The sequence below is a fragment of the Barbus barbus genome (assembly GCF_936440315.1).
Source record: "Barbus barbus genome assembly, chromosome: 42".
Classification (NCBI taxonomy): Eukaryota; Metazoa; Chordata; class Actinopteri; order Cypriniformes; family Cyprinidae; genus Barbus; species Barbus barbus.
The window spans coordinates 22,001,384-22,015,469 of NC_136720.1; positions in this window are offsets into that span (position 1 = coordinate 22,001,384).

Sequence of the window (14,086 nt, forward strand, 5' to 3'; positions counted from 1 at the left end):
TAAAGATGTTTTTGGGATTTGACACAGGCACGACAGGGAAACACAAACGCATACATGCTAACCCATGCATTCTGACCCAGTAAACAGAGAAGATTTGAGAGGTGGAGTACACAATCTCAGTTTCAAAGCCGTACAAATCAAATCAAGTTTACTGAAAACACAGCGTTTTTCATTCTCGTAACACGCAGCAACTGCACGAAAGAGCATCTTCTTTGTGCTGACATTTCAACGCAAGATAGTTTATTGTGCCCCGTCGCCCCGCACATCAAAGGCAGACATTGCCTTTAAATGAAGTCGCCCAAGTGGCGGAGCTTTTTATTAACTTCCAATCAATAAACATGCAGTCAGGGCGAGAAGTAATCAGGAAACACTGCCAAATAAGCTGACAATGAATCAAAGCCGCTGCTCGGAGGCAACAGCAAAATCCTAACAAGCAGTTTATTACCGGTAGCTGTTACTGACATTAGTCAAAACCAAGAAAGATAAAATAGAATAAGGAATATGATGCTGGGAAAGCGCCCACGGGCTGCGTGTTCCTCGCATGCTTTTGATAACTGCACACCTCCTCTTTGATATGATAACAAATATAAATTGTTTAAAAACATCAAATGCGTGAGAAGTCAGGGCCCAAACTTCCATGGAACAGATGCAGCGGCTGACGAAATACTCAAGGTGCTGAAAGTTAGTCTATATGGGGCGATTAGATGCTTTTCTGCAAATGTTTCCTTTTGTTCTTAACAGAACCTCAACAACTGGTCTAGAATTGCTTTCTCAAACCAGTCGAAATTTGCTAAATGCATAAATGTAAAAGATAGTGAGGTGCATGAATGATAGGAGAAACAGATGAACATAAATAAATTCTCTTTAAATACAACTAGTAACCCCAAAGTAATGGGTTTGATTCCCAGGGAATGCGAGAACTAATAAACTCTAAACTTTAAATGCAATAATTTGCTTTGGATAAAACTAAACGCATAAATGTAGAAAAGATAAGGAAACAACAGATGAGCATAACACATTTTTTTTTAAACATAACTAGCAACCAAGGTTATGGGTTTGATTCCCAGAGAACACGTGAACTAATAAACAGTAAACTTTTGCAAAAAAGCATTCATTTGCTTTGAATAAAAGCGCCTACTAAATGTAAAAAAGATGAGAGGAGAAACAGATAAGTACAAAGGAATTCTCTTTAAACACAAGTAGCAACCAAGATTATGGGTTCAATTCGCAGAGAACATGTGAACTAATTGAACTAAGGGAAGTCGTGGCCTAATGGTTAGAGAATCGGACTCATAATCCAAAGTTTGTGAGTTTGAGTCTCAGGTCTGGCAGGAATTGTAGGTGGGGGGAGTGAATATACAGCGCTCTCTCCACCCTCAATACCACGACTGAGGTGCTGGTACAAGGCACCGAACCCCCAACTGCTCCCTGGGCGCCGCAGCATAAATGGCTGCCCACTGCTCCGTGTGTGTGTGTTCACTTTGGATGGGTTAAATGCAGAGCACAAATGGGTTACCATACTTGGCTGTATGTCACATCACTTTCACTTTTTTAATAAACTGTAAACTTTAAAAGCAATAATTTTCCTTGAATAAAACACCTTCTAAATGCATAAATGTAAAAAAGATGAGAGGAGAAACAGCTGAGTATGCACAACTAGTAACCCCAAGGTTATGCGTTCAATTCCCAGAGAACTAATAAAAAAAAAAAAAAAAAGATGAGAGTTGAAGCAGGTGATTGCTAGGGTGTTCTGGGCACTTGCTATAACATTGCTAGGTGGCTTGTTAGGGTTTTAGGAGTTCGTTCAAATCACAAAGTCTCAATACGAACGACAGTGATAGTGATGCATGTCTTAGTAAACACAAATTTAAATAGTCAGCCTTACACTGTAAAATTAAGAGTTATTGAGTGTCCAGTTTTAGCAGACATCAGTTCAACAAGTCCATAAGTTCTCTATACTTTCTGGCATAGGGCCTGAGTATCTCTGCTGGTGTATTAGACAGCATGAAGGGCTTGTAAAACTTACTAACATCAGGTGAAGGGGCAGCTTGAAATCAAGCCTGTTCAGGAGTTTGTTGTTTCAATCCCGGGCTAAACTGAAGCAGGAGTTATTAAGGGCTATACGGCAGATAGTGAGTGTGTGTGTGTGTGTGTGTGTGTGTGTGTGTGTGATCCATATGCCTCTGGTATACTAAGAAGATGCTACTGAGAAAAAAAAATCTCATCCAAATAATTTTCTTTCCCTACAGGCAGTTACATGCAAATAAGAGATCAAAAGCATGTTGGATGAAAAAAAAGGCAGATTGGTGTGAATATCATCAGGCAGTGGTCTACATGCACTGGAGAAAAATGATGCTGATGCTCACTGACCAGGTACAGAAAGAGTGAGAGAGAGAGAGAGAGAGAGGCAGCAGAGCTCTTCACATGAAACTACAGCATCTTTGATCAGCACATACACGGACACCACTTTTCCTCGATGCAGGTTCAGCATCCCAAAGAAAGGATGTGAGACTTTTGAAAACACACTCACACTCACATATATACGCTAACCTAACTATCTAAATGAGTACATATTAAAGACTTCTATTGCTTTCATTTAAAGCTAATAGCTTCTAAACAAGGCTGTAAAGGACAGAAGTACATTTCATTCAGTTGATTATAATATAATAAAATAGCTATACAAAATAACAACTTACACCCAGAAAAATAGAATTCCTGCTCTTTATTACATTTAAATACAAAAAAATTTAAACATTAGTAAATATATAAAAATATAAATTTATAAAAATAAATAAAAATAAAAAATAAAAGTAAATATGTGACCCTGGACCACAGAACTAAGTCATAAGGGTCAATTTTCTGAAATTAAGATGTATACATTATCGGAAAGCTGGATAAATAAGCTTTCCATTGATGTATGGTTTGTTAGAATAGGACAATATTTGGCCGAGAAACAACTATTTGTTTTTGTGGCCTAATGGTTAGAGAGTTGGAATCCAAAGGTTGCCAGTTCAAGTCTCAGATCCAGCAGGGGTTGTAGGTGGGGGGAGTGAATGTACAGCGCTCTCTCCACCCTCAATACCATGACTGAGGTGCCCTTGAGCAAGGCGCTGAACCCCCAACTGCTCCCCTGGCGCCGCAGCATAAATGGCTGCCCACTGCTCCGGGTGTGTGTTCACGGTGTGTGTGTGTTCACTGCTGTGTGAGTGCACTTTGGATGGGTTAAATGCAGAGCACGAATTCCGAGTATGGGTCACCATACTTGGCCACATGTCACGTCACTTTCACTTTAACTATTTTAAAATCTGGAATGCAAAAAATCGAAATATTGAAAAAATCACCTTTAAAGTTGTCCAAATGAAGTTCTTAGCAATGCATCTTACTAAACAAAAATTAAGTTTTGATATATTTACGATAGGAAATTTACAAAATATCTTTACTAAATATAGTAATGATTTTTGGCATAAAAGAAAAATCGATAATTTTGACCCATACAATGTATTGTTAGCTATTGCTACAAATACACCCGTGCTACTTATGACTGGTTTTGTGGTCCAGGGTCACATATATAAAAATACATTTATATTCAATTAAATTTAATTCCTAAAGGGATGATTTGTTAAAAAGCATCTTCACAATATAAATGTATATATATAAAAAATACATATTATTTGATCATGGTCAATATTTTTTAAAGCTCAGAAAAAAAAAGGTTCAAGAATTTATAATTTCACTCTCTAGTAGTGACAATTAAAACTATAATCGCTCACATCATCAACTGTACAACTTTTTTAATAAATAAATAAATTTAATATGGTGCCTAAACGGACTGGGGTCTATTATAATGTTGACATAATAAGAAGAAGAAGAAGAAAAAGAAGAAGAAGAAATATTATTTATAAATAATTTTTACAATTAAAAATGTTCTGGGCTGTGTTTCCCAAAAGCATCGTAAGCTTAAGTACATCGTAGACCCATTGAAACCAATAGAGCTACAATCAACGCTTTTGGGAAATACAGCCCTGGATGTTCTTAAAGAGAGCTTCTGACATATTTAGTGGTTTTAAGTGGTGATGACACCTATAGCTGCTGTTAACACACTCTTTTTCTCTCACACACCTGCAAGAAAAACACATGCATTTAGATTACGTAACATTTACAACAGACACATTTAAGACCAATAAATTGTTTTCATACTTTTATACATTTTAAATCACAATTATATTCATTTTTTAGCAATTTAATTAGAATTTTATTAATTCGGTTTAATGTTAGAGTTTGTAGTTTTTCAGCACATCTGACAAGCAGATGAGAACTGACCTCAAACACTGCGTTGCTGTGACTATCGGTCCATGTTAATGGTCCATAAAACATGACCTTGACCAGAGGTCACTGTAAATTCCATTACAGCGTCTTTAAGGACTTTCTAATATTTGCATATTTAATGTCTGTTAAATATTTACACATTTAAATAGCCAAATATATATGAAAACTACACCTGATAAAAACGATTCAGCTCTAAAATCAAGTGATTAATTGTGCTCTAAGAGTGTTTTTTAATTGAAAGATTTCTGCATGTATAATTTAATAAGATGTACATTTGAAATCGTATTAATGTGATGTTCTAGGGCACAGGCAAAGCCAGTGTATGCATTAAGTTCCCAAAAAGCGAGTTAATTTTACTGGAGAATAGATATTTGCTTTAATCTCTAAGGAGTCGTGCCATTTAAATCCTCCAGTCATGGCGTGTGAATGCCAGCTATCCAGAGAGGCTTCATCCGGCTGGATTAGAGACACATCCAAACACACGGCTGCATTTTTGACACTGGTCAGCAGAAGCATTGAAAAAAATCACCGCTGGAAGAGAACGGAAGGCTTCACCACTAAACATGAAGCTTTAATCCATCTCCCCTCTCTTTCTCTCTCGCCGCACCTTTCCTTGCCTCATTATTGCCAATCATTTGAATGCGAGTGCCCACTGTCACCTGCTCTGTAATCTGATTACTTCATGCAAGAATTAGTATGTATATTTAATGCAGGATTTTTTTTTTTTATCCCTCTCTTCTCAATCTTGATGAATGCAAGGGCGAGGAGCACGGCTGCCAGCATCATGCTAATAAATGACAGCTGATTTATGCATCTGTATTCTTTTATTTATAAAAAATAGCAAGCCATCCGATATTCCGATATTAATAATACAAGTGGATCCACTTTGATTAGGCCAGCACGGCGAGCTGTGCATATTCAGCATTACAATTAAATCTTCTGATGTGAAATAGGAATGACACGCTAATGAAGCGAGCCAGCGAGCCTGAACCAAGACTGTCCAACATCATTATGGGATATCTTAGATGAAGAGTAATTACGCACGGAACACTGAAATGTCATTAAAAATCTTCAGTAAGTGATTTAACCCACTATTCCTCACTAATGCCAGACTGTTTTTTCTCCTATTTCTCCTCCACTCCAGGCCGAGGCCGAACAGAAAGTTCATCTTCAGAAGTTCTGGATGAAGGGGGAAAAAATAATATGCAAGGAGTGATACAATCGAGTGTCCTAATTTAATTTTAATTCAGTGCGTCGGTATTCTATACTGGTGGGATGTAATTGAAATCATTCTTTAATAAATTCTGATGAATTGGCAATTAGGTCGTGGTCTGTTTCCCGAGGTCGGCCTGAAATTGATAGCACTGGTCCGTGAGCGATATTACTCAGGACTCTTTTAAATATCAAATCTCATATTTTGATATAGATATGTGTTTAATAGATGTTCATTTATTTGATTGGACGCTTAATCTGATTTCTGTCTGATTTGCAGCAAGGTCTAAAATCCCAATGGACCATAAAAATGTCAAATTTAACATTTTAGTATGATTCAAAACAACTGCAAAAAACGTCTGACCAGTATATGAATATAATTATGTATCTGATGAAAATACACAATATAAAAACGATCAGTGTCAGCAAGTGTTTATGACTTTCATTATTGTTTTTCTTTACTTGGAATCATTTGTGTAAAAATAATAGCAATTCTCCTCACTTTTAATTATCATTGTGTACTTTTGTGCTATATAAATAAACTCTGCTATCTTTTTTATGATACATTTCTCTTAATTTCATCAATGCTTGTTGTTAACCCCTACATGAACTTACATTTTATCATTACACGAACACCTATCATAGCAAATCTATTCTATTTATTTTTAGCCTGCACAATAATTCTCGCATTTGAATCCAAATGGTGGTCGGCATGTTTAAGTGGCTCAGTGATCTGTGATATAATGTGTCGGGGGTTTTGTGGCGATGCAGAAAAGCAAATCAGTAATGGGGCCATCGTCAGCTGAGAGCAGGAGACGGGGTGAACACCAGCAACCCTAAGGAGGAGAGACAGAGAGAGAGACAGATAGACAGAGAGGGAGCCGTCCAACCCAAACGTGCCTTGCAGCCATGCAATTATTTTCTGCAGTGTGTTCCAATATCAACTCGAGAGCAATGCAAATTATTTAAGACACACTTTTTTAGGAGCTGCAATTATAATAATGATGATCTCAATTAGCGTTGCCATCGCCTCGGACTATTTAGCAGGCGATTCTGCAGCCGCAGGCGAGTCCCCACTGGAGAGCAGGAACACAATGTCAGGGCTGAGCGGAGAGGGACGCTTTTGGCCTCTGAATCTCTAAACCTAATTTTGAGATATTTTTTTTTTCACAATAGCACATCATTTTTGACACTTTTTGCTAAGAGACAACTAAATTAGGCTGTTGTATGTGCACACTGGCATATTAAAGATGCAGTCCACTGTCATACACAGTCATTTAAACAAAATCACGTGTAGAGTAATGCATTTAAAATGGAAGTCAGTGTGGCATTTCACGGGGATGAATGTTAAAATACACTGTTGTGACAGTATTTTGTTAACATCACACTAATTTGATCAAATCACTTACCTTAGCATGTCTGTTTAAGGTTATATCACATTTATCATCTTAGTTTCACCATGTTAAGTTTGTTAACACTAACTTTGCATGCATGATGAGTACAAGGAAACAAAAAAGAGATTTTTCACATTCACTTCCATGTTCTTCTGCCTAGAAAAATAGTACCACTGAAATAAAGACCTGGAAAATCGAAAGCTTTTCTAATAAACATTTGTGCATGATACTTAATATAAGTGCTTTCACAAAAAATATGAGTTCATGTTTATGCTTTTAAACACAGAAAGTCTCACCCCTTAGACTTCAATTGCAAGGCTTTACATTCTTAAAAAATAAAGGTTTCAAAATTTCACGGTAGAACAATTTTTAGTTCTCCAAAGAACATTTCAGTGAACAGTTCTTGAAAGACCCTCTCTCTTTTTTTTCGATTGTATAACACCCACAGCCATATTTGTCTTAAAGGTAAAGTGTAAATTTTTTTTCAATGTCAAAGTAATAGTTCACTCAAAAATGAAAATTGAATGAAAATGCACTCACCCTAAGGGTATCCCAGAGTTGTGTTGCTATGAGGTGCACAAGCAAACCAAAAAGGGACTTTTCACATTTACTTACGTTCATCCAACTAGAAAAATAATTGACTTAGACAACTCAAAGCTTGTATAATAAACATTACTGCACATAATACTTACTATAAGTGCTTTAACAAAACTATCAGCTCACTATTATGCTTTTAAAGAATGTCTCACCCCATAGATTCAATTACAGCTTTATCCTTAAAGGTGGCATAGAATGCATTGATACACTATTTTAAATTGTTCTCTGATATCTACATAGAAGGTATGTGGCTTAGGTAAGGGCAAAAATCCTCCAGAAACGGTTTTACATGTCCATTTACAACCCTAGGATTTCTCCCTAGAATGAAATGGTCTGTTATTACCTTATTTGGAAGAGTCATGAATAATAATTTTGAGCTCTGCTCTGATTGGCTGTTTCACAGTGCAGCTCATTTCAGTAGTTCACACAGCAGGAAGGAAACACAGGGAAAATATATATTTCAATACTTTCTCGCGCAGTTATATCGTTGGGTAATTATACTGTAAATAAAATGCAGACATCTGGGAGCCGCTATTAATATGCTTGAAACTGCTTTCGAATGCACGATCGCTTTTTAGTTTCACTTTCACTTTCGAGATTCACGATCGCTCGTACTCCTACATAAAATATGGAGCAGCAGTACTTACCACACATTTTACAAGATCGGATGCTTGTCAGTGGTGCTCAGGATCTGTAAATCATTCACCATCATCCTCAGTCATCTCTCCTTACTCTGTTTATGTGGTAAGTGAAATCTTATGTACTGTAATGTAACAGGCTACCGCTGGCAAGGAGCTAACCATGTCCCTTTAGTGCTGGGGTGTCAAACATACGGCCCGTGGGCCAAATACGGCCCACAAAGGTGTCCAAACCGATGATTTGAACAATAAAATAAAATAATAAATAAAACAGTATTTTGAAAAATCAAATAAACTTTATTCACTACAATATTTCATTTTTAAGTTAAAGCGGATGAGACGGATACATTTACTACTGTTACGCTATGTAAATGCTTGTAATTTCAGCAATCACTTCATCACAATTTCATCTTCCAGTTAGGCTCATCAAATAACTCCTTCAAAAACAGCCAGAAACCTTGGAGTTGTGATTGATGCTAAGCTGAATTTCTCAGACCACATTGCTAAAACTGCCCAATCCTGCAGATTTGCATTATACAATATTAAGAAGATCAGGCCCTTTCTCTCGGAACATGCAACACAACTCCTTGTTCAGGCTCTTGTTCTGTCCAGACTTGACTATTGCAATGCTCTCTTGGCCGGTCTTCCAGCCAATTCTATTAAACCTCTACAATTAATCCAAAATGCCGCTGCATGATTAATCTTTAATGAGCCGAAAAGAATGCACGTTACGCCTCTGTTCATCAGTTTGCACTGGCTACCAATAGAGACGCATTATTGTGCCATCCCAAAGAGGCGCAAAATCACTTTCACAGACTTTTTCATTAACTGTTCTCATCTGGTGGAATGACCTGCCCAACTCAATCCAAGCAGCCGAATCCTTACCCATTTTCAAGAAACAGCTAAAAACACATCTCTTCCATCTTTATTTGACCCTCTAACTCACTCTCTATTCTAATTTTATTTGATCCATCTGTCTTCTTTTTATTTATAAAAAACACACACATTTGACCCTCAATCAATTGCATATGTATTCTCTAACAAAACTAAAACTAACACTTGCTTTCTGTTTCTATTCTATCTACTTGTTTCTTATTAAAAAAAAAAACAAACAAACAAAAAAAAAAACCTTACTACGTGTACTGTGTTAGGCTAACTAAGACTTGTAATAGCACTTGCATGCTGTTGCTCTTTTGTTGGTTTTGATTGCTTCTGATGTCCTCATTTGTAAGCTGCTTTGGATAAAAGCGTCTGCTAAATGACTAATTGTAAATACTGATTTACATCCGTTTGTCATATGCGCTTATTTATGTTTCTGAGCGCGCACATGTAAAAGCGCGTGCGTTTTGTGTGAGAGTGAAGAGAATCCACCTGTGAGAGAAGAGATTTGTGCTCGCGCATTTTGATGCGGCCTGGCATTACAATAATGCGTTCTGGACATTCATTTTGTCATTAAAATAAGGCCATAGAAACCGCCTCAAACGAACTATTAAAATAAGAAAGTCATGTCTGAAAGCTGCACCGATTGGTGTGCGCTCGACTATTTCCGCCGGTGCTCGCTTGATAAAGTTTGCACATCCTTTGCACGAAAACTATGCCGCAAAAAGAATAAATAAACTTTTTAGTCACAATGCTGTCTGTTTATCTCTGAAATTTTTTAACAAAGCGTAGTAAGTCCATTTTTTCGTCTCCGAGCAGCAGTGTGTATTTATGTATCTGTATGTATCTGTCTTTTTGATCAAATCATTTGAGTCAATGATTCAGTGGCCATTAGACAATTGCTAGCTTCGTTTCTAAACGAATCAAATGTTTTGAATGAATGAGTCAATGGTTCACTCATTAAGACAGAGACTTGCTGCCATCTACTGGCGGCTTTAGTGTCATATTTATTTATCTATGACAGCCTTAAACAAACCATCTCAAAAACACACTCGGAAAAATATGGTAATTATTAATAATAAAAAAGAAAATTACATTGTGTCAGTATTGCACACCCCTAAAATAACATAGCATCATTTTTGAAAAAAGTGAAATTTTTTTGGTAAATTATATTGTAGTAGGCCTATGTATGGTTAATATGATTTGTAATTGTGAGCAAACTATGGTTTAACAGAAGGTAATTCGGCCTGCACAAGGGGACATTTTCTTCGATCTGGCCCTCAACCTAAAATGAGTTTGACACCCCTGCTTTAGTGACTCGCGTTATTCCGTGCCTTACAATACTATTTATTTACAGTACCTTATTGTTGTTTGTTATATGAAACTTTATGTACAGCAATTTGGTCAACTACTGTTGTTTTTAAATGTGCTCTAGAAATAAACTAAACTTGAAACTATAAAACACCTTTTGTTCATTGAAAGTGTTCCACTGATGTTAAAGGTTCCATAGATGCCAATAAGAGTGGACCATAAACAAGATTTTTGCATGTTTTTATAAACTAAAGGACGAATTCAGATTATTTTTTATGTGCTAATTAATTTATTTTGACTTACGTTAAACCCAGAACAGTCTTATTTTTTTTTTTGGTCAATAAGGAGTACATGCTATTTTTATTAGTAGACTAGGACATTAGTGAATGTGAGACCTCTACCTAAAGAACAAAATGTATGCTGACCTATTTCAGCTCTCTCAGTTTATGTGGAAAAGGCTTGCACCGCTATCCCATTCTTTTATTCATTGCTCTGTAAATAACTCCACTTTATGAAAAGCAGCAAATGTGACTCACGGATACCTCTAACCACAAGCCATTATTATTTCATGGCCTTTGAAAGAGGGGTCTGTAATGTGGCTCACACTTTAATGTCTGCGCTCGCTCTGATGTTGTGTGGTACACAGCGGCTCTTGTTGCACGTCGTATGCCATCCCTCACTTGAATTCACAAACACTTCCAAGTGCATAAAAAGCACGGAAGAATAGCGTCCTGAGAGGTAGCGTGCCGCGGAAACTGCTGGAGTAACTGCAGCAAACTGGGCGCAGGGGGCGTTTCGATTGGGTGAAACCTAAAAAAATTCAAATTCTTCTCAGTGACCAGTGGAGGACCTGCTAAAAGATGGATTCTCAGGGGCCTGTTAGCTCCGTCTTTGTGGTAAAGTCGAATCCCTGCAGAGTAAAAGGCCACTGACGGAGCGGCCCATCAGTCAAGATAAAACTGTTATGCATGAAAATGAGTGCCGGGTCACACCAGGGACTTGGGTTCAATCACGGCCTGCCCGAGCACCTGCTCATGACTTTGACAAGTTGGCTTTTACTATTTTACATGCCTTTTACAATTTTCTTGCAAATTTGTGGTCAACGCATTTCAATTTCAAAGGCAGAAATGAGGTTAAATCACATCTGTCTGCGCTGACCCAAAGTAAAACGTGCCATTTCCTTGGGAAAAGGGTTCATTTGTTTGATCAGAGTAAAACCAGGATAAGAAATAAGATCATTTAACACACACGTGCATATTTGTCTTAAAGGTACAGGGCAATTTTTTTGTTTCAATATTAAAGGAACAGTTCACCCAAAAAATTAAATTTACTGAAAATGCATTCACCCTTAGGCAATCCATGTAGATGTAGATGAGTTTGTTTTTTCTTTAGAATAGATTTTGGGAAATTTAGCATTACATCACTTACTCACTAGTGGATCCTCTGTAGTGAATGGGTGCCGTCTAAACAGCTGATAAAAACATCACAATAATTCACAACATGACTACAGTCCATCAATTACTGTCTTGTAATGTGAAAAGCTGCATATTGGTAATACAAACAAATCCATCAAGATGTTTTTAAATTCAAACCATTGTTTCCAGAATTCATAAAATTGCTTTCTCCAGTTTAAAAGTGATCTTGTCTGAATCAGGAGAGAAATATGCACAGATCAAGCAGCTTTCACAAGCATAAACAGTCTGAAACCGTTCTAAACAATTATGTTGGTGGATTTTGATAAAGTGGATGGACTTTTTCACTGGAGGAATTATTACAGATTATGGGACTCCATAAGTTTTTTTTTGCCAGAAGTGACGGTTTAAAGTTAAAACCAGTGTTGCCAAGTCCGTGGTTTTCGCTTCACAAGACATTAATTGATGGACTGCAGTCGCTTCATTGTGATGCTTTTATCAGCTGTTTGGACTCTCATTTTGATGGCACCCATTCACTGCAGAGAATCCATTGGTGAGCAAGTGATGTAATGCTAAATATCTCAAAATCTGTGATGAAGAAACAAACTCATGCAGGCCTACATCTTGGATGGCCTGAGGGCGAGTAGCCTAAATTTTCTCTACTATTGCTTTAAGATTCATTTCTTCCTACACTAACTTAAAATGTACAGACCATTGAAAGTATGACATCTGTAGGTTTAAACGTCGATCTTTATGTATTAAGGGTCTGAAATTTTGCCTCCACCAACAGCGTGAGTTTGGGGCGGGACTATCGATTGGTTTCATTATTATTATTATAAATTCTAATTGGTTACAAAGTGTAGAAAGTCACTAACAAAGGATCTCAGACTCGGCTATATGCGTGCTAGGCGGATGCCCAGACGCTGTGCATTATTTCTGGGGAATAAACCGCTCCCTCATGCCGTGCTTTCAGCGTTCAAGTAAACACGCTGCAGCTCAACAGGGGGCCAAAAACATAGCAACTACGCATGAAGATGTGCTGTTTCCCCCATAGAGGGCCCGACTGAATCCCAAATAGCCTTTTCAAGTAAGTTGCGCCGGGCAACGCTCTCCTCAGATCAAAGACGAGGACGGAGAACAAGGGCCTTGTCCATTACGTGCACCTCTGGCTGCATGGGCGGCTCCTCTCCCCTCGTCTAAACAACACTCGAGGTGCCGAGAGCCGGAACAAAGCCGTGTAAATCGGCTATTAAAGTTTTATTATTATTTTTTTTTCTTCCCGCCTCTTTTTTCCAAGCTGTTTTTGAGTTCCTGCGACGAATTCCTCCACGTCGCATAAAAGCATAATGCAGCCCCATTTCCACAGTCTGTGTCTTTGTAGGATAAAAGATATATGTGTACAAAAAAAGTAAGAACTCCCTGATGTTGGAGGTAGACAGTTGCTTTTCAAATCCTAGTTTTGGTCCTTTATTTTATTCAGCAGTGAAAAGCCATGAATACAGAAAATAATGACGGCCGTTACAGTTCTCAATCGTGACCTCTACTCTCGCAGAAATCCGTAACATATGGACACAGTACACGGTAATGAAAAGTATCAAAAAGGAGTCTCGATTCGAAGGAAACGAAACCAAACGAAAAGTCAAAAACAACCAAAAGGTATTCACCAATTACATAAACATGTTTTTTTGCTACAGTCCCAATTTACTGTATACATAGGGGATCATATTCCCGGAGAATGATAGTTATTAGAAAGGATACATGACTCAACTGCCAGACGTAATGCTTCAGAACGTATGCACAGAGGTACAAGCAATAAATACACACATTAGGAAAAGCCTTACAGCTACTCAACGCAGATGCAGGAAAAGCAGGTTTGCTATTCTTAGCAAGCAATGAGAGAACAGTAAAAATTCATGAAATTCAGGAGAAAAAAACACTGATCTTTTTAGCTTAGAAAAAAATGTCTGGTAAATTCATGGGTCCACCAACATTTTTTTTTTGTATCTTTTTACATAATATGCACAATTATCAAAATACAGACAAAATCATCCCAGAAAAAACCCAGACAATCCTAAAATCTATTGGAGGAGATTGCCGATCTGGAGGTTCTTCTGGTATTATGTGCAAGCAACTATTTTAGACATTTTTTAAAATGTTTTTACAAAACCCATGCAAACTCTACAGGTAATATGCATTCTGTGGCTGAGAGTTTCTTTTGTCGATCATCATCAACATCTCCTCCCGGAAACAGTATAGCTGAGGTATGCACACTTTATGCACTTAGTCCATCAACATCATCATCATCCTGACGTTTTAT